At 48.9% G+C, this 21928-nt stretch overlaps 1 protein-coding gene across 4 annotated transcripts in view; it reads left to right on the plus strand.

Moving 5' to 3' along the window:
• Positions 1-628: 628 nt before the first annotated feature.
• The window catches only part of LOC105714893 (NADPH--cytochrome P450 reductase), a 73870-nt gene continuing 52570 nt past the window's right edge, over positions 629-21928 (plus strand). The window contains exon 1 of one of the 4 annotated variants that reach the window (XM_021672190.2): positions 629-651. The gene's annotated coding sequence lies outside the window, so the exon portion shown is untranslated. The other 3 variants (XM_021672191.2, XM_021672198.2, XM_064375676.1) reach the window with 3 other exon arrangements.

A 21928-nucleotide genomic window follows, 5' to 3' on the forward strand; every position in this document is an offset into this window, starting at 1 on the left:
AGATCGGGTCTCGCCGTGTTCTCCAGGCTAGTCTCAAACTCCTGGGCTCAAGCAATCCGCCCAGTTCAGCCTCCCAAAGTGCTGGGATTACAGACTTGAGCCACCACGTCCGGCCCTAATTTGACATTTCTAACAAGTTCCCAGGTGAGGCTGTTGTTCCTGGTTTGAGAATCACTGAATTAGACCAGTAGGTGCTGGGATATGAGTCTGCCTGGAGACTCCCAGCCCCTGGAGGCCAGGGACCAGCTCTCATCAACTTCCTTTTCTGCTAAGTGACTGTCAGAGGCACAGGCAGGTGTCCTTTAAGCACTGTCTGAACAGGCAGCCTTCTCTTCATTGGCCCTTGCACGATGGTGCTGGTTGCCTTGGCAACAGCCAGGAGCAGCAGCCAAGCAATTTTAGGCACAGAATCATGGGGCTTGTGTCACGCTGGGGACGCAGGGCAAAGGTTCTGGCCCATTGGCATGTGGACAAGAATGGGGAGGAATAAGGGGAGAAAGGGCGTGGCTTCCAAAGCCCCCTCTCCCCTAACGCACCCTCTCATTTCCCTAGAAGCTCGCTCTGACTCCAGCATGCAAACCCAGAAGAGTCGAAAGTTTGGTTGCGTAACAGAGAGGAACAAAGAATGGGAGTGAAATCGGGGAAGCGGGGGTGAGTATGCAGGGAGTAGGAAGGAGAAAGAAGCCGTCCTGGGCGCTGAGAACCGCTGCGTGCACCAGCTCACGTCACACATACAGCAACTCATTTAATCCTCACGCAACTGCCTGGGTCCGCATGCCCAGGACCCATCCCTGGCCACACAGCTGGCTGGAAACCCGATCTGCTGTAGCTAAAGGTCGTGTTTGCTTTCTCATTTCATTTCCTTTCCTTTCTCTTTTTTCTTTTTTTTCCACAACACGAATGGAAGCACTGGTTTGTATTGCTTTCTCATTTCAGGGCTGCCTCTTTGAAACCTTTAAACTTTGGTGTTAGGAGGACCCAGGGGTGTGGGGCAACAAAGAGGCAGGGAAGAAGGTCTGGGGAAGTTATCTGGACATTGAAGAGAGCCAGGCGGGGCAACCATCCTCAGGGCTTTGCACTTGACAGCAACTGCCCCCTTCCTGTTTCTCTGATCTCATTTTAATTTATTTTTTGTTTTTATTTTTTTTTAACATAGAAATGGGGTGGGCTGAGCGCAGTGGCTCACGTCTGTAATCCTAACACTTTGGGAGGCCGAGACAGGTGATCACCTGAGGTCAGGAGTTTAAGACCAGCCTGGCCAACATGATGAAACCCCATTTCTACTCAAAATTCAAAAATTATCTGGGCATGGTGGTGTGCGCCTGTAATCTCAGCTACTCAGGAGGATGAGACAGGAGAATCACTTGAACCTGGGAGGTGGGGTTGCAGTGAGCTGAGATCACACCCCTGTACTCTAGCCTGGGTGACAGAGCAAGACACCATCTCAAAAAAAGAGAGAGAGAGAGAAATAGGGGGTGTCACTGTGTTGTCCAGGTTGGTCTTGAACTCTTGGCCTCAAGTGATCCTCCTGCCTCAGCCTCACAAATTGCTGGGATTACAGGCATGAGCCACTACGCCTGGTCGCCACTGACTTTATCCAGGGAGTGTAATAAAGACACTTGCCCAAGCCCATGTATTTGGTTCTGTCTAATTGGAATTTGGCCCCCGATATCCAGAGAGAGAGTCTGTGCTTCTGCACTTTGGTGATGTTCTCACCCCTGACCCTGCAGGGTCATCCCAGTGCTGTAGTTCCAGGAAATCTGCCAACTCACTTGCTTTGCACCCTTATGGACATCGCTCAAGGGAAATGAACTGCCCTGTCCAAAGGCCATGGTGTGGTACTGGACACACATGAGACACTGTGTCAGAAGCTGGTGTGACATCCGTAGTTCGGGGGAAATGGGAATGTCTCCTCATTGGATCAACCACACCCCTCTAGCATCTGTGGGGGACGTCAATCCAGCTTCTCTCAAGGCCAAGTTAATCTGGGATCCACTTTTTCTTTTCTTTTTTTTTGAGATGGAATTTCACTCTTGTTGCTGAGGCCTGGAGTGCAATGGCACAATCTCAGCTCCCTGCAACATCCGCCTCCCAGGTTCAAGCGATTCTCCTGCCTCAGCCTACTGAGTAGCTGGGATTACAGGCATGCGCCACCATGCCCAGCTAATTTTGTATTTTTAGTAGAGATGGGCTTCTCCATGTTTATCAGGCTGGTCTTGAACTCCTGACCTCAGGTGATCCACCCACCTCAGCCTCTCAAAGTGCTGGGATTACAGGCATGCGCCACCATGCCCAGCTAATTTTGTATTTTTAGTAGAGACGGGGTTCTCCATGTTTATCAGGCTGGTCTCCAACTCCTGACCTCAGGTGATCCACCCACCTTCACCTCCCAAAGTGCTGGGATTACAGGTGTGAGCCACCGCACCCGGCCTGAATCCACTTTTTCTTTTTCGTTTTTTTTTCTTCTTTTTTTTTTTTTTGAGACAGAGTCTGGCTCTGTTGCCCAGGCTGGAGTGCAGTGGCACAATCACAGTTCACTGTAGCCTCAGCCTCCAGGCTCAAGTAATCCTCCCACCTCAGCCTCCTGAGTAGCTAGGACTACAGGCACGTGCCACCACACCTGACTAATTTTTTATTTTTTGTAGAGACGGGGTCTTGCTCTGATGCTCAGTTTGGTTTCGAACTTCTGACCTCAAACAATCCCCCACCTCGGCCTCCCAAAGTGCTGGGATTACAGGCGTGAGCCACCATGCCCAGCTCCACTGCTTTTATTTGTTTTCTTTTTGAGATGGAGTCTCACTCTCTCATCCAGGCTGGAGTGCAGTGGCACAATCTCGGCTCACTGCAACCTCTGCCTCCTGGGTTCAAGCGATTCCCATGCCTCAGCCTCCCAAGTAGCTGGGATTACAGGCACCCACCACCACACCCGGCTAATTTTTGTATTTGTTTAGCAGAGATGGGGTTTTGCCATGTTGGCTAGGCTGGTCTCCAACTTTTGACCTCAGGTGATCTGCGCGCTTCTGCCTCCAAAGTGCTGGTGTTACAGGTGTGAGCCACCGTGCCCAGGCTGGGTAATTAAAAAAAAATTTTTTTTTGAGATAGAGTCTCACTGTGTTGCCCAGGCTGGTCTTGAACTCCTGGCCTCAAGCCATCCTCCCACCTCAGCCTCCCAAAGTGTTGAGAGCTACCATACCTGGCCAGAAAACGTATTTAGAATATAGATGTTATCAAGTTCAATCAGAGCAAAGGGAAAGGGAAGCTTCATGGTACAATATTAAGAGATACTGTTCATAGAACAAAAAATAAAGGCACCAGACTACTACTTAAATTATAAAAATGATTAACAGAGGAACTAAATTAGGTATATGGGCCTGTGCAGTGGCTCATGCCTGTAATCTCAACACTTTGGGATGCCAAGGTACGCAGATCACCTGAGGTCAGGAGTTTGAGACCAGCCTGAGCAATATGCTGAAACCCTGTCTCTACTAAAAATACAAAAATTAGCCGGGCGCGTTAGCTCGTGCCTGTAATCCTAGCACTTTGGGATGCTGAGTTGGGTCGATCACTTGAGGTCAGGAGTTCAAGACCAGCCTGACCAACATGAAGAAACCCTGTCTCTACTAAAATACAAAATTATCCAGGCGTGGTGGCGCATGCTTGTAATCCCAGCTACTTGGGAGGCTGAGGCAGGAGAATTGCTTGAATAGGGGAGGCGGAAGTTTCGGTGAGCAGAGATCCTGCCATTGCACTCTAGCCTGGGCAACAAGAGGGAAACTCCATCTCAAAAAAATTTACAAAAATTACCCAGGCGTGGTTGCATGTGACTGTCCCAGCCACTAGGGAGTTTGACATAGGAGAATTGCTTGAACCCAGGAGACGGAGGTTACAGTGAGCCAAGATCATGACATTGCACTCCAGCCTGGGCATCAAAGGGAGACTCTGTCTCAAAAAATAATAATAATTAGGTATATAAGTAATTATGTTGGAAGGGTGTGGAAAGGGGAGGTGAGCTGTGGTTTAAATGACCTAACTCACATCAGCAGGACTCCAGAGGTAATATCTTCCTTCACTTCCCACCACAATTGTTCGAGAACACACAAACAGTAACTTTCTATACCTGCTGTTCCAAATCTTGCATATTTCTTTTATCAATATGTCTCAGAGATTGTTCTGTTTAAGCAATGAGCTTCCTTGCTGGTTTGTGTGAGGCGAAGTTTCACTCTGTCACCCAGGCTGGACTGCAGTGTTGCAATCTCCGTTCATTGCAGACTCTGCCTCTCAGGTTCAAGTGATTGTCCTGCCTCCGACTCCCAACTAGCTGGGATTACAGGTGCCCACCACCACGCCCAGCTAATGTTTTGTATTTTCAAGAGACGAGGTTTCACCATGTTGGCCAGGCTGGTCTCAAACTCCCCACCTCAAGTAATCCACCTGCCTCAGTCTCCTAAAGTGTTGGGATTACAGGTGTGAGCCACCGTGCCCTGCTGGCCTCTTTTCTGTTTGTCTTTGTTTCTTTGAGATGGAGTCTTGCTCTGTCACCCAGGCTGGAGTGCAACAGCACAATCTCAGCTCACTGCAACCTCCGCCTCCTGGGTTCAAGTGATTCTCCTGTCTCAGCCTCCCAAGTAGCTGGGACTACAGGCATGTGCCACCACGCCCGGCTAATTTTTGTATTTTTAGTAGAGATGGGGTTTCACCATGTTGGCCAGGCTGACCTCCATCTCCTGACCTCAGGTGATCTGCCTGCCTCAGCCTCCCAAAGTGCTGGGATTACAGGCGTGAGCCACGGTGCCCAGCCGGCCCCTCGTTTGTTTTTATAGCTGGATGGTATCCAAATATGGATGTAGCAACAATAAGTCTATTTCCACACAGCTTCACTAATTGTGTGCCATCAACTTTTGGATTTTGTCATAGTCACAGGTAAAAAATGGCATGTCAGCCAAGTTTTCATTTGCATTTCTTTATGCATGCAGTAGAGGCACTTTTTATGTAGTTAAGAGTCATTTGTGTTTCTTTTCATGTGAACTGATGACTCATATCTTTTGTCTAATTTGTGTGAATTAGTTTTTTCTTATTAATTAGTAGTGTTCTTTATTAAGCAAATTAGTCCTTTAAATATAATTGCAAATATTTTCTCCTAGTTTGTCATTTGTCTTTTGACTTTACTTGTAGCTGTTTGTCACACATCGAGTTTTGATATTTTCAATTTTATTAATTTAGTTTTATTTTTTAAAATAGAAACAGGGTTTTGCCATGTTGCCCAGGTTGGTCTCAAACTCCTGAGCTCAACTGATCCTCCTGCCTTGGACTTCCAAAGTGCTGGGATTACAGGTCTGAGCCACCGAGCCTGGCTGAGTTTTTATTTTTCTCCACTTCCTAGGCTCAGGTAATACTCCAACCTCAGCCTCCCCAGTAGTTGAGACTACAGGTGCTCACAAGGCTCAGCTAATTTTGTTGTTGTTGTTTATAGACTAGTTGGGGCCACGTGGCAAGAAGAGAAGCTTTCTTGTCAGTGGGTGTAGCAGAAACCAGAGGTGGACATAGTCAGGAAGCCAGCTGGGCATGGTGGCTCACACCTGTAATCCCAGCACTTTGGGAGGCTGAGGCAGATGGATCACCTGAGGTCAGGAGTTCCAGACCAGCCTGGCCAACATGGTGAAACCTTGTCTCTATTAAAAATACAAAAATTAGCTGGGTGCAGTGGCTCACACCTATAATCCCAGCTACTTGGGAGGCTGAGGCAGGAGAATCGCTTGAACTCAGGAGGCAGAGGTTGCAGTAAGCCCAGATCGTGTCACTGCACTCCGGGTGACACAGTGAGACTCCATCTCAAAAAAAAAAAAAAAAAGCTGCTGAGATCATCAAGGTAAACAGTGAATTCACGTGGCCCTAACTAGAGCAGGGACAGCAGAAAAGATAAGAGGAAGTCCTGCAGATAGAATTCACAGGACCTGGTTATTGGTTCAATGGGAGAAGCCCAAAGAGGTAAAATGGCCGGGCGCGGTGGCTCATGCCTGTAATCCCAGCACTTTGGGAGGCCGAGGCGGGTGGACCACGAGGTCAAGAGATTGAGACCATCCTGGTCAACATGGTGAAACCCCGCCTCTACTAAAAATACAAAAAAAAAATTAGCTGGGCATGGTGGCGCGCGCCTGTAATCCCACCTGCTCGGGAAGCTGATGCAGGAGAATTGCCTGAACCCAGAAGGCGGAGCTTGCGGTGAGCTGAGATTGCGCCATTGCACTCCAGCCTGGGTAACAAAGAGCGAAACTCCATCTCAAAAAAAAAAAAAAAAAGAGGTAAAATGCCTGTTTCTTGATGTTTCCTTAGTGACGCTATGATATTATTAGCAGAGAGAGAAGACTCAAGTGTTTTAGGAGTTCTGGTTTCACAAAAAAGCAGGGGGCATGGAGTCAGAGTTGAAATTTGGAGCGTCACTGGGACAGCCAGGGGAGATATCCAACAGAGTGTAGAAAAGATGGCACAGAGTATCAGATAGCTGGGTGATGAATTTTTCCGCAGCTCTCTCCAGGGGCGAACGTGGGAATTACCTGTTCAATCCCTTAGCTGGACAGGTATTGTGCCCCACCCTGAGGGCTACTGCATTCATCCAATCTATTGGAGGAACTGGTTTCTGGACATAGGAAGCCTGGTACCCGGACCATGGTAATAATCTCTTTATATAGGATTTTGCTATTTTCACAATATTTTAAAGACGAAGAGTGGATGGGAATGGTGGCTCATATCTGTAATCCCTCCACTTTGGGAGGCTGAGGCAAGGGATCACTTGAGGCCAGGAGTTCGAGACCAGCCTGGGCAACATAGTGAGACCTTGTCTCTACAGAAAATTAAAAATTTAGGCTGGATGCAGTGATCACACTTGTAATCTCAGCACTTTGGGAGGCCAAGGTGTGAGGACTGCTTGAGGCCAGAAGTTTGAGAGCAGCCTGAGAAACATGGCAAAACACCATGTCTACAAAAAAATTTCAATTAACTTTCTTTAAAATGAAAAAAAAAAAAAAATTAGCTGGGTGTGATGGCACATGTCTGTAATTCCAGCTATGAGGGAGGCTGAGGCAGGAGGATCACATGAGCCTAGGAGGTGGAGGCTGCACTCCAGCCTGGGTGACAAAGGGAGATTCCGTCTCAAAAAGTAAATAATATATATATTATTATAGAACATATTTGTATAATATATAAAAATGCTATATTTATATATGTTATATATAAAATATACAATATATAAAAATATCATATATATATATATTTTCTGAGACAGAGTCTCACTTTGTCCACCACGCTGGAGTGCAGTGGTGCAATCTCGGCTCACTGCAACCTCTGCCTCCCAGATTCAAGCGAGTCTCCTGCCTCAGCCTACCAAGTAGCTGGGATTACAGGCACCTGCCACCATGCCCAGCTAATTTTTGTATTTTTAGTAGAGACGGGGTTTTGCCATGTTGGCCAGGCTGGTCTCAAACTCCTGACCCCAGGTGATCCATCAGCCTCGGCCTCCCAAAGTGCTGGGATTACAGGCATGAGCCACCGTATGCGGCCTATTTTTAAAAGATGGAGAAGGAACCCTGAAAGAAGTGAGCTGCTCAGTGCTGCAAAAGAAATTCACAGCATAGCTGGCAATAATAGTAGTAGTAGAAGTAGTAACAATGGCGATGAGAATACTCACTAACACCCTGCTGTAAATCCTTTAGGAACAAAGGTTATACTGAAACTTCATGACCCGGTGACATGGAAACCATAGCAGGAGGCAGAGGTGGGCTTCATATTCCCACCAAGGCTGCCAGACTTTTCAAACCCCAGAAGCTCTCTGTACCCCGCCACCACTCCTCTTCCATACAGGGCTTGACTCCTGCTTGGTCACTTCCCACCCTCAACTGGCCAGCCTTCAAATTTAAGTTCTAGGCAGGGTGTGGGGCCTCACGCCTGTAATCCCAGCATTTTGAGAGGCCGAGGAGGGAGGATCGCTTGAGGCCAGTTCAAGACCAGCCTGGGCATCATAGCGAGACCGCATCTCTGCAAAAAATAAAAAATAAAATAAAATAAAATAAAATTAGCTAGGTGTGGTGGCGTGCGCCGGTAGTCCCCGGTACTGGGAGGCTTAAGTGGTAGAATCGCCTGAGCCCAGGAGTTGAAGGCTGCAGTGAGCTGTGATTGCATCACTGCACGCCAGCCCCGGCGTCAGAGCAAGACCCTGTCTCTAAAAACAAACGCGCGCCCTCGGCCGTCAGATTGGATGGAGGGAACCCAGGGAGACGACCCGGGCCTGCAGCCTCGCCCTCTTCAGGTGAGGAAACTGAGGGTCGTGGAAGAGACAATGGGGCGATCACAAGCGAGCGGTGGCCCCAAGGAGGAGGCCAGACCGGCCGGCGCACAGCTACGGCCCTGCAGTGACCCCCCAGGAGGGTGGGCAGCCGGCCCGGTGAACCGCAGGGTCAGAGCTGGAGAAGTTATGGTTGTAGCGGCTGCCGCCAGGCGACTTTACCACCCCCAAAATGACTCACTTTGGGTTCTCCGCGGGGCAACCCAGCCGAGCTGCGAGGGGGCGTGGCCAGACGGGCCGTACCAAGAGCGCGGATTCGCTGGGGGGGCGGGAGCGCGGGGCCACGATAGCGCGCAAGGCTTGAGTGGGCGGGGCGGCGGCCCTATGGCCACGCCTCCACCCCCGCGGCCGGCACGGGCTGTGGTAGCGCCTCAGTGGTGCGGGCCTGCGTCCTGCCCAGGGGCCCCCAGAGAGCAGCTGAGCTGCCCGTGGTGAGTGTGAGCCTTCGCGGTGACAGCCGGGTGGGTGAGGTCGGGCCCCGGGGTTCGGGGTTGCTGGGCGCCTCAGTTCGCCGCGGCCGCCCGGCTCTCCGCGTCGGGGTGGGTTCTCTGGCCGGGGCGCGGCGCGTCTCGCCCGCCGCTCGGGCGGAAGGATGGCTTCCACCCCGGCCCTCCGCGTCGCCCTTCTAGAACTGACCTGCGGCGGCCTGAGGGTCGACTTTTCCACAACCTGGGCCTAGGGAGCCCGGCAGGTCCTCGGCTGAGGGTCGGGGCTCGAGGTCCAGTCCCCGCACCGCCGCCCACCACGGGCTAAGCCACTTTAACTCTCCGTGCCTCCGTTTTCTCATCTGTACGATGGGCCTCGGGAGGCAGCGAATGCCGGGGGCACTTAACGTGAGAGGCGCTCGATGCGTGCTAGTGGGAGCCGAATCTGACCCTGCAGTATCAGGTGGGCTGAACCGAGCCCCCGCAGCCCGGAATGCATTTCTCCCTGAGTGCAGTCCCCCTTTCAGGCAGGTGTCTCGGCGGCCCCCGCAACACACCTTGCCCGGCTCTCCTGGGGAGCCGAAACACCCTTAGCTCGTGGGGGCAATTGGGTAAGAGTTCGAGGTCGCCTGAGCTCCAGGGGGAGGAGGGAGGGGGGTTTCAGTGAGCTTGACCTCAACTTTCGGCGTGTTGTTTTAAAAGCGAGTTACCCTTGCGTAAACTGGTGACCAGTCAAGGAGTTTGGGGCTGTTTCAATGAAAGTGACTGTCACCTTTCTTAAACCCTTAAAGCTGCAGCCTTGCCTTGCCTCTGAGCTTGGCCAAGCTGGAGAATGATGCCAGCACAAAGAGAGACAGGACTGGACTGGGTGCCCTGGCTTTGAGTCTTGGCTAACTATAATAGCAAGATACCTTCTTGAGCTTGTTTTCTGATCAGTGGGTCGGGTAGTAAGACAGCACCCCTGCTCTCCCCACAGGGTTGAGATTCTGAGGATCAAGACAGGGTCCCAGAGAGTGGCATAGAGAACTTTAGTCTTCCTGGTAAGCAGAGCGTTTATGGAACCCTCTGGAATCCGGTGTCCCCACCGTTGTTGACTGCTGTAATTCCTTGGGTCTTGTTTTATGGAGAAGGCATTGATTGATTAACCTCTTTTTTTTTTTTTTTTTGAGACGGACGGAGTTTCGCTCTTGTTACCCAGGCTGGAGTGCAATGGCGCGATCTCAGTTCACCACAACCTCCGCCTCCTGGGTTCAGGCAATTCTCCTGCCTCAGCCTCCTGAGTAGCTGGGATTACAGGCACGCGCCACCATGCCCAGCTAATTTTTTTGTATTAGTAGAGACGGGGTTTCACCCTGTTGACCAGGATGGTCTCTATCTCTTGACCTCGTGATCCACCCGCCTCGGCCTCCCAAAGTGCTGGGATTACAGGCTTGAGCCACCGCGCCCGGCCGATTGATTAACCTCTTATGAGAATTCCCTCTTGAGTGGTTATGGAGTTGGCTTGGTCAGGAGAAAAGCCCCAAAGTCCCAGTTAGTAAACCAGGAAACCCAGAAGGGTCCACTTCCTTTTTTTGGGAGGAGGGCTGTCTTAGAAGTTCTTATTTTCATGGTTTTTGAGCTACTTAGGACCTTCATACCATCTAATGTTGGAAACTGTTTCTCTGAGCAGATAGCTTATTATAAAAAGTATTTGTGCAACATCTGCATTTCAGAGAATGGAATGTTAGCTTCCAGTTGTTTGGTGGTGTGGACACTTAGGAGTCGTCTTAATTTTCCAAAATTCTTCAGGTCTAGCACTTGAAAAAATAATAGGTAGATTTGAAATGAAACAACCCAGGGATATTCCTGAAAATAGCAGCATTGACCGCAGCCAATGTAAATCAGGTGTGCATCATCCTGGGTAGCAGGAGTTTGTAAATGCCATAGAGGATGTTTACTGCCTGACAAACTTGAATCTTAGGACCTGCTGTTGGTTGACTCTGTGTTGATCCACCCTTTACCCCTTGAAAATCAGGATCTGTATTGGGTAAGTCTGTGTATACTTAGGAGGCAGACCAATTGAAATAAAAACTGTTGGCAAATCCAGAACGTTTATTTGTGAAGCCCATGGAACTTTTCAAGTTAAAAATAATTAAGCTTTTAAGGAATTTTTTTTATTTTTTTGAGACAGGTCTCATTCTGTGGTGCAGGCTGGAGCGCAGTGGCACGATCATAGCTCACTGCAGCCTCAACCTCCAGGATTCAAGCAATCCTCCCTCCTTAGCCTCCAAAGTAGCTGGGAGTACAGGTACGCACTGCCACACCCAGCTAATTTTTTAAATATTTTTGTAGAGATTTGGTTTTGCCATGTCACCCAGGCTGGTCTCGAACTCCTGGGCTCAGGTGATCCTCCTGCTTTGACCTCCTAAAGTGCTCAGAGTACAGGTGTGAGCCACCATGCCTGGCTTTCTTATTTCTTATTTATTTCTTTATTTTTTCTGTTGGAAGTTCATGAAGTTATAGGACCTTTCGTGGTTCCAGAGAGGTTGGCCGCTCCTGAAAGAGCCTCAGCGTCCTTGTGCTTTGGGGAGGAGCAGAGTGGATTGGGAGAAACAGAGGTCAAGGTCTAGCAGTAGCACGTGTGTGGCCTCAGTTGAGCACTTAGGGATTTAACTTTTTATTATATGTCAGACTCACTTAACAAATTAAAGTTAGGAAAAGCGAAGTGGAGAAATTACAATTTCCTTTTTTTGAGACTGAGTTCGTTCGGTTGCCCAGGCGGGAGCACTGTCGGCTCACTGCAGCCATTACCTCCTGGGTTCAAGTGATTCTCCTTCCTCAGCCTCCCGAGTAGCTGAGATTACAGGTAACCACTACCTGTCCAAAGATTTTGTGCTCATTAGCACACAGCCTCCCAGGTGGTTATAGCCTTAAAAGACTTTAAAATGCCAATTCTAGGCTGGGTACAGTGGCTCATGCCTGTAATCCCCACAGAAAACTGAGTTGGGCGTACTGCTTGAGTCCAGGAGTTTGAAAGCAGCCTGGGCAACACGGCGAACCCTTGACTCTCTTAAAAAAACAAACAAACAAACAAACAAACACACACACACACACAAATTGCAGTGGCTCACACCTTTAATCTCAACACTTTGAGAGGCTGAGGTCGGCGGATGACTTGAGGTCAGGAGTTCGAGACCAGCCTGGCCAAAATGATGAAACCCTGTCTCTACTAAAAATACAAAAATTAGCTGGGTGTGGTGGTGCATACCTGTAATTCCAGCTACTTGGGAGGCTGAGGCAGGCGAATTGCTTGAACCCAGGAGATGGAGGTCGCAGTGAGCCACTGCACTTCAGCCTGGGTGACAGAATGAGACTGTGTCTCAAAAAAAAATAAATAATGGCAACTTGTTTTGCTGTGCAGTTCTGTCATCTGGCATTGAGCAGAAATTTGGACCCACCGGGTAGGTGGGAGAAGCACCTGAGTCAGAGGTCACTTACCTGCTTGCACCGGCCACTGGCCTACACTAAGCCTTAGTTTCTTTGTCCGTAAAGTCAGAGAAAGAATCCCCACTCCACCTGCCTCTGGGACAGCTCAGAAGGTGTTACCCTGTCAACAGTGGGTCCTGCTTCCTCTTCTTGGCAGTGTTTGGATACCTGTGTTGTGATACATTAAAAAAAACACACATTTGGCCTCAGGATCTGTGTAGTTTCTGGTTTGGGCACTTGAGACGTCTCACAGGGAAGGGAGCAAACGTAAAAATCAACAAGAATGGCATGGTATGTTCCATTCATTCTTGAGGTGATTGGGTGAGATGTTTATTGGTGGTCAGCCTGGTTTGTTTCCACAACGGGGCTCCATGGAAGAGGTGATGTTTGGGTCGGGTCTTGGCGGATTGCTAGCAGTTCTCTGAGTCCACTCAGGCTTTGGGGGCGTGTAGGGTGTAGGTTGCATGAGGCTGAGGTTGCGTGGTGGCACTCGTCTGAAATAGTCTTAGGAACCATGTGAAGAGATGGGGAGGTGTTTTAAAAGGTCAGGGCTGTGTGACTAGCTTGGAACAGTGTTTTCTTTCCTTCCCTTTTTTTTTTAATTTTATTTTAAGACAGGGTCTCACTCTGTCACCCAGGCTGGAGTGCAGTGGCGTGATCTTGGCTCCCTACAACCGCCGCCTCCTGGGTTCAAATAATTCTTGTGCCTCAGCCTCCTTAGTAGCTGGGATTACAGGCGTGTGCCACCACGCCCGGCTCAGGAACAGTGTTTCCTTGCACTGCATATTTTCCTGCTGCCTAATAGCCTTCTCTCTGGTTGAACAAACAACCATTTGGGAAATTTGTAGTGTGCCTAAATTTGCAGTCATACTGTTTTAGAGCTCTACATCTTACAAGTTTTTCCTCCCCAAGCGAGACGTTTATGTCAGTTGTATACCTGTTGGGATTAGTGTGAACACGCCTGTCTGTGCATGTGTGTGTGTGTATGTGTGTCTGTGTGTACATACGAGAGAGGGAGAGAAGATGGTGGAGTCCATGGGGCAAACCATGGTTCTTTGCAGGTTGGTGGCTCCAGTTGGATGGGTTCACTGGAGCCACATTCGTCAGTTTGTTTCTTTCTCTATTTCTCTCTCTCTCTGTTTTTTTTTTTTCTTTTTTTTGAGATGGAGTCTTTTTCTGTTGCCCAGGCTGGAGTGCAGTGGCATGATCTTGGCTCATGGCAACCTCCGCCTCCTGGGTTCAAGTGATTCTCCTGCCTCAGCCTCGCAAGTAGCTGGGACTGGGACTACAGGCACCCGCCACCACGCCTGGCTAATTTTTTGTATTCTTAGTAGAGACGGGGTTTCACTGTATTATCCAGGATGGTCTCAATCTCCTGACCTCGTGATCTGCCCGCCTTGGCCTCCCAAAGTGCTGAGATTACAGGTGTGAGCCACCATGCCTTGCCATCTCTATCTCTCTTTCTCTCTCTCTCTCTTTCTTTCCTTCTTTTTTTTCTTTATCTCTCCGTCTTTATTATTGTTATTTGTGGAAGTGGGGTCTGGCTATGTTGCCCAGGGTGGTCTTGAACTCCTGGCCTCAAATGATCCTCCTGCCTCAGCCTCCCAAAACACTGGGATTACAGGCATGAGCCACTGTGCCCAGCCCAGTAACTGTTACTTCTGATGCTGGTCGATGTGGCAGCTCGGTTGATGCTTGGCCATGTTGTGAATGAAGCTCTGGGGAACCTGATCCTTCTGATGGGTTGTGCAGCAAACTGTTGATGTGGAAAGCTTGTTTATTTCACTTATAAAGAGGTGACTTGTAAAAGGGGATATCTAAGACTTGTCCTTTAATTGGAGTGCTGAAGGGTGTGGCTTTTGGATCTCCTTTGTGCAACATCTGTACACAGCTGAGAGAATTGTACACATACTTTCCTGAAATGCATCAGTTTTAAGGCTAACCTAGAATAATGTGGTGGCCAAACTGTGGTGCTGTCAGCTGTGGACTGTTTTCCAAGAGTTGAATTCTTTTTTTTTTTTTTTTTGAGACAGAGTCTCACTCTTTCACCCAGGCTGGAGGACAGTGGTGTGATCTCGGCTCACTGCAACCTCCGCCTCCCAGGTTCAAGCAATTCTTCTGCTTTAGCCTCCTGAGTAGCTGGGATTACAGGTGCATGCCACCATGCCTGGCTAATTTTTTTTGTATATTTAGTAGAGATGGGGTTTCACTGTGTTGGCCAGGCTGGTTTTGAACTCCTGACATCAAGTGATCCACCTGCCTCGGCCTCCCAAAGTGTTAGGATTACAGGCGTGAGCCACCGTACCTAGCGTAAGAATTGAATTCTTTAGAAGATATCGGTAGGAAAACAGAAGGGAAAAAGTTGCCTTTTGTCTACCTGGATGTAGTAACGGGGAGGAAGATAGGGCACTTGGGCATGTCCTCTAACTTGAAACGGATGTAATTTACTTCTAGGTCAAAGTTAGGAACGGTACTTAGTCATTCTGTTTATCTCTCCTCGTTTTTATCTTCAGTGCCTTTTCCTGCAGCAGGGATTAGGGGCACATGCTACCACGCCTGGCTACGTTTTTTGTATTTTTAGTAGAGACGGGGTTTCACTATGTTGGCCAGGCTGGTTTTGAACTCCTGACCTGTTTGCGGAGCTCAGCATCCACATCACCTCTGTGGTGTTGATGCAGGTGTTGATGTGGTATCCTTATGATACCTCAGTCTTTATGAGGATACATCATCAGTGCGTAGGGTAGGCTGGGTCTGTACAAAGGTTTGCAGGATTAGATAGGAACACATGAACTCTGGTCACCTTTCTGAACTCATGTATAATGACTGTAGGTCACCTGGGGTCAGTTTTCAACACTGCAAACAGCGATGGCAGTTCTTGAAACGCACAGGAGAATGTATTAGCCAATGGTGCCCGGGATCATTCAGAGTGCAGTTTGGCTGGTACACAGTCTGGGCTTCAGAAAATGTTCCATCAGTTATTTGTGGTCTTGTGAAGAAAAGCCGCTGTTGGTTTTGGTTAAGAGCTTCAGACCCTTCGTAACTGCTTACGAAACCACACAGTCTTACGTGGACACGTTGGATGTGTTCCTTATGTAATGTGATTTGCAAAGTCTCAGGAGTCATTCAGTGTCACAGCAGTGGTCAAAAGCTCCCAGCCCCTCTACCTGAAGCCTCCGCAACAAGAGCTCTGTCTCTGTCGGTAGCCTCATTGACTTCCCGGGCCCTGAGGCTCCAGGGACAAAAGACGCCTGTCCCTTTTCCCTTCCTCTCCATTCTGGGACTCCCACCACCACCCAGTCCTGTCAGGTTTTGGTCTTTGAATCTCTTTCTACTGCTGTGGTCTCACTGTAACCCTTGTCACTTCCTGCTGCGCCGACCCCTAATTGACCCCTAATTCTCCCTCTCTTCCCCTCCCCACCACATCCCAAGATCTTTCCATGGTACCATTACTAGTTGATCTTGGAGCTTGGGTCACCCCTCCTTTCTTAAAGAATGTGTAATCACTGTCACTGTCTTTTTTTTTTTTTTTTTAAGATGGGGTTTCACAATGATGGCTAGGCTGGTCTTGAACTCCTGACCTCAGGTGATCCACCCACCTCAGCCTCCCAAAGTGCTAGGATTACAGGCATGAGCCACTGCACCCGGCTCTTTTTTTTTTTTTTTTTTTTAATTCGAGACAGAGTCTCTTCGCTCAGGCTGGAGTGCAGTGGTGCAAACTTACAACCTCTGCCTCCCAGGTTGAAGTGATTCTCATGCCTCAGCCTCCCGAGTAACTGGGACTACAGGCACATACCACCACACCCAGCTAATTTTTGTATTTTTAGTAGAGACAGTTTCACCATGTTGGCCAGGCCGGTCTCGAACTCCTGACCTCAAGCGATCCACCCAGCTCAGCCTCCCGAAGTGCTGGGAGCCACTGCGGCTGGCCACTGTCACTGTCTTGTGTGTTTTCTTCTACATCTGCTTTCATAAAGAATAAACAGTGGTTTATAATGAAAAGTGTCTAATTCTCCCCTCCCTAGTAGCAATACGGTTGGAATAGAAGGTGAATTCAGTGAGAACAGGGAACTTCCCTGTTTCTGTGAGTTAAGCTGGTGCATAGAAGAATGCCAGGCATATGGTAGGCACTTGGATGAATGAATGGATGAATAAATATGGCTTCTATCCCCCAAGTTTACTGCTGAACTCTCTCCTGCATATTGACTGAGCCCAGATGTCAAAATTGGGTCTGATCTGTATTTTTTTTCTTTTTGAGAGAGAGAGTGTCGCTCTGTCGCCCAGGCTGGAGTGCAGTGGCGCAATCTCTGCTCACTGCAACTTCTCCCTCCTAGGTTCAAGCAATTCTCGTGCCTCAGCCTCCTGAGTAGCTGGGATTACGGTTGTGTGCCATCACACCTGGCTAATTTTTTGCAATTTTAGTACAGAAGGGACTTCGCCATGTTGCACAGGCTGGTCTCGAACTCCTGGCCTGAAGCAGTCTGCCCGCCTTGGCCTTCTGAAGTGCTGGGATTACAGGTGTGAGCCACTGCGCCTGGCCTGATCTGTGTTTTTGAAGATTATTCCCAGGTACAATGGGACCTTTTGGTGGGACTTTAGTTTTCCATCTAGGTATAAAATTTTGTATCTCCAGTTCCTTCTGTAGTTGATAATTTATTCAGTAATTACTTTATAGTAGAAGAAGAACATTTTAACTCTTTCTAAATCTTTCTAGATCAGTTACCTGGATGCTGAAGACACGGATACATTTGCTTATTTAAAAAATTCCTGGGCCTGGTGCAGTGACTCATGCCTATAATCTTTGCACTTTGGGAGGCTGAAGTGGACGGATTGTTTGAGCCCAGGAATTCAAGACCAGCCTGGGCAACATGCCAAAGCACCATCTCTGAAAAATTTTTTAAAAATTAGCTGGGTGTGGTGGTGTGTGCCTGTAGTCCCAGCTACTTGGAAGGCTGAGGTGGGAGGATCACCTGAGCTCGGGGAGGTTGAGGCTGCAGTGAGCCATGATCTCCACTGCACTCCATCCTAGGTGACAGAGAAAGACCCCATCTCAAATAATAATAAACAAAAAATAGAAAATTCCCAAAATGAATAATTAATACATAATAGAAAAGTCTAATGAAAATAAAAGGGGTTGAGTGTAACTTTTGAGTGTCTGTGCTGGGTGTTTCTGTCTCATGTAACCAGCGTAGCACTGTGGGGGTGGTCATCCCGGAGACAGGCTGTAATCAGTCATGTGCCCAGGATCCCAGGGTGCAGAGGTGGCATATCTGGGTTTTGAACCAAGGTCGGTTGACCTTTCGTGGCTCAACTGGGTTGTGAGTTTGTTGAATTTCAGGTTCCACGCTTTCCCGAACCAAACCAAAAACCATAGAGGGAACTGAAAGCTGAGAGCTTAGTCATTGAGAGAAAGACTCTGGGAGGTAGTGGTATCAAAAACAGGCCAGGGGAGCTCTTGTGATTGAGCACACAACTCCGCCCAGAGTGTAGATGCCAAGGCAAAGAAGGACGGGTTTGCATAGCAAACATTATTGGAAAAAGGAAGCCGGTCAGTTTCTTGTTAGTATTTTTCAGCTGGGCACGATGGCTCATTTCTGTAGTCCCAGCACTTTGGGAGGCTGAGGCAGGAGGATCACTTGTGGCCAGGAGTTTGAGACCAGCCTGGGCAACAGAGAGAGACCCTGTCTCTTCAACAAGAAAATACACATTTAAAAAACTAGCCCAGGCCTGGTGGTGTACAACTTTAGCCCCAGCTATTCAGCAGGCTGAAATAGGAGGGTCACTTGAGCCTGAGAGTTCAATGCTGCAATAAGCTGTGATTGCGCCGCTAAACTGTAGCCTGAGTGATGGAGCAAGAACTTGTCTCTTAATTTTTTTTTTTTTTTGAGACGGAGTCTTGCTCTTTCGCCAGGCTGGAGTGCAGAGGCACGGTCTCGGCTCACTGCAACCTCCGCCTCCCGGGTTCAAGCAATTCTGCCTCAGCCTCCTGAGTAGCTGGGACTACAGGCGCGTGCCACCACGCCCAGCTCAGTTTTGTGTTTTTAGTAGAGATGGGGTTTTGCTATGTTGACCAGGATGGTCTCGATCTCTTGATCTCGTGACGTCGTGATCCACCCACCTCTGCCATCCAAAGTGCTGGGATTACAGGCATAAGCCACCATGCCCAGCCTTAAATTTTTTCAAAAAGTGCTTTTCCCTGGGCCTTTACATGAGGATCGTTGAATAAAGCAATGAGCAGCAGCCCCTGTACTCAGCAAGTGTTTGTAGAGCTGCATTTATGTTCCAAGCTCTTTTCAAGGTGCTGGGAGTACCCTTGTGTGTGGAAAAGACCAATAAAATGAAAGATGATGTTGGCCGAGGCCAGGGTGGAGGCGCTGTTTTCAAGAACAGAGGAGTGTTCCCACAGGTGACCCTTTCTGGGTCCCATCTAGGTTAAGAGGCTGAGAGTTTCAGGCTTGGTTGTAAATTCTGTAGGGGCAGATCTTTGGGAGGTGTGAACAAGAGAATAGAAACAGAGTGATTATTTTAGCAGGCAGGAGTGAAGCTTGAGAATCTGACCGAATGGGGAGCGATCTTGTGCCAGAGTGAGAGGCAGCCAGTCCAAAGTAGAGGTTCTGAAGTTCTTAGTACCTCCCATGTGCATGTCCTGCTTTTTTTTTTTTTTTTCTTAAGGCAAGACACTTGCTCTGTCACCCAGGCTGGAATGCAGTGATAGAATCATTGTTCACTGCAGTCTCAAACTCATTAAGCCCTTCCAAGTAGCTGGGACTACAGGTACACACCACCATGATTGGCTAGTTTTTCTTTTTTCTTTTTTTTTGAGACAGAGTCTTGCTCTGTCAGCCAGGCTTGAGTGCAGTAGTGCGATCATGACTCACTGCAACCTCTGCCTCCCAGGTTCAAGGGATTCTCCTGCCTCCGCCTCCTGAGTAGCTGGGAATACAGGCACCTACCACCACACCCTGCTAATTTTTGTATTTTTAGTAGTGACAGGATTTCACCATGTTGGTCAGGCCGTGATCTGCCTGCCTTGGCCTCCCAAAGTGCTGGGATCACAGGGGCGAGCCTCTGCGCCCAGCCTGCTTGGCTAGTTTTTCTTTCTTTCTTTCTTTTTTTTTTGGTTTGCAGAGATGGGGTCTTGCTATGTTGCCCAGGCTGATCTCAAACTCCTGGACTCAAACAATCCTCCTGTTGACCTCCCAAAGTGCTGGGATTACAGGCATGAGCCATTGCACCTGGCCCCCTGCCTTTTTGCTGTGAAATTTGAAGAGCCTGGCTTGGTTTCTTGTCCTTTAGTAGGTGATTTCAGGCAGAGCCAAGTGGTCTTAGAAAGCGGCACAACTCTGTTCCGATGCTTCTGGCTGAAGGTCCAGTGTGCTGTGCCATTGAGGGCGAAATGTTGATTCTGGTCTGGGAGATTCTGTTCATTCAGTCATTCAGCAAATAAATAATGGGTGCTGGCCAGGCGCAGTGGCTCATGTCTGTAATCCCAGCACTTTGGGAGGGTGAAATGGGCAGATCACCTGAGGTTAGGATTTTGAGACCAGCCTGACAAACATGGAGAAACCCCGTCTCTACCAAAAATACAAACTTAGCCGGGTGTGGTGGCACACGCCTATAATCCCAGCTACTGAGGAGACTGAGGCAGGAATTGCTTGAACCCGGGAGGCAAAGGTTGCAGTGAGCTGACTTGTGCCACTGTACTCCAGCCTGGTCAACAATAGTGAAACTCCATCTCAAAAAAAAAAGTCATACTGTAAGTGCTTAATACATGCTGTTATGACGTGTACATTACATTATAAGAGGGGAAGGTATTCTCTTAGACCTAACTCACTCTGTTCATGAATTAAAAACAAATCAGGGCCAGGCTTGGTTGCTCATGCCTGTAATCCCAGCACTTTGGGGGATTGAGGGAGGCTAATGGCTTGAGCCCAAGAGTTTGAGACCTGGGCAACAGGGCGAAACCCCATAGCTTACAAAAAATACAAAAATTAACAGGGCCTGGTGGTGGGCACCTGTAGTCCCAGAGCTACACAGGAGGCTGAAGCGAGAAGATCGCCTGAGCCTGGGAGGTCAAGGCTGCAGTGAGCTGTGATCACGCCACTGTACAGCAGCCTGGCTGACAGAGTGAGACCCTGTCTCAAAAACCCCAGAAAACAAAAAGCAGGTCAGAAGTGGGGAATGACTGCTGTTGGGTATGGGATTTCTTTTTTGGGGTGTGAAAAATGTTCTGGAATCTGGTAGTGGTGATGCTTCCACAGTGGGTGAATATGGTAAAAACCACTGAATTGCACAGTTTAAAATGATGAATTGTATGTGAATTCTATCTCAGCTTTTTTTGTTCTTGTTTTTTTGAGACTGAGTCTTGTTCCGTGGTCCAGGCTGGAGTGCAATGGCCCAATCTCAGCTCACTGCAACCTCCGCCTCCCGAGTTCCAGTGGTTCTCTTGCCTCAGTCTTCCAAGTAGCTGGGATTACAGGTGCCCACCACCACACCTGGCTACATTTGATATTTTTAGTAGAGACAGAGTTTCACCACCTTGGCCATGCTGGTCTCGAACTCCTGACCTCAAGTGATCCACCCACCTCGGCCTGAGGCATGAGCCACCGCTCCCAGCCTCTATCTCGGTTTTTTCAAAATCAGGTTTATAAGTCATGAGTTCTGGAGCAGCTAGACTCCCACCACTTCTGCCGCCAGTTTCCTATCACCTTGAGCGAGCCCTGTACACCTGCAGCAGACATATGTTCACTGCATGTTTCTGGGCTCCCGCATGTTTCTTTTTTTTTTTTTCCTTGAAACGGTGCCTCGCTCTGTCACCGGGCTGGAGTGCAATGGCACGATCTCGGCTCACTGCAACCCCCGCCTCCCGGGTTCAAGCAATTCTCCTGCCTCAGCCTCCCGAGTAGCTGGGACTACAGGCATGCACCACTACGCCCAGCTAATTTTTGTATTTTTAGTAGAGATGGGGTTTCACCATGTTGGCCAGGCTGGTCTCGAACTCCTGACCTCGTGATCTGCCCGCCTCAGCCTCCCAAAGTCCTGGGATTACAGGCGTGAGCCACCATGCCCGGCGGCTCCCACACATTTCTAAGCCCTCTTGAAATTAACTTTGGGTAATGGTCTGTGAGAGGAAGTGATGTATGTCACTTCTGGATGGAAGTATTTAGGAGCCAGGGCTGGGCCCTCCAACAATCTTCTTCTCATCAAGACAGACCCAGAAGTTGTATGTTGAGATTGTGGAATGACAAGAGAAAAAGCTGCTTGAACCAGAGTCACCTTATGGAGGCCAAGGGCCTGGCAGAGTCACCCTGCCCACACTAGTTGTTGCTTAGAGTTCAGCATGAAGCCATGGGATGGGAGTCACTGCTCAGAAGGACTCTTTTTCTAGTGCTGTGGCCTGGAGAACTTTCCCTCTAGCCTCTCATGCAGGGGTACTGTGTGATGTGGTGGGTCTCTTTGCTAAGGGGAAGCCACAGCAGGTGCAGCAGAGCTGCGGGTCTCCTAACCCAAGCACATCTCCACAGCTCGCTGTAGTTAAGTACGTAGCTCTCTTGGTGGTGTCTGACAAGTGGAGCATTAAGCCCTCAGCCTAAAGGAGCATCTTGGGTAATCTAGTGTGCCTGTCTGGAGCAGCAGGCATAATACGATGTCAGGCCAGCATCAAAGGATTTTGTCTTCCTTATAAGACAACTTGGGGCAATAAAAA

The sequence above is a fragment of the Aotus nancymaae genome, unplaced genomic scaffold, assembly GCF_030222135.1.
Source record: "Aotus nancymaae isolate 86718 unplaced genomic scaffold, 86718_ANA_hifiasm-v0.15.2.pri h1tg000012l, whole genome shotgun sequence".
Classification (NCBI taxonomy): Eukaryota; Metazoa; Chordata; class Mammalia; order Primates; family Aotidae; genus Aotus; species Aotus nancymaae.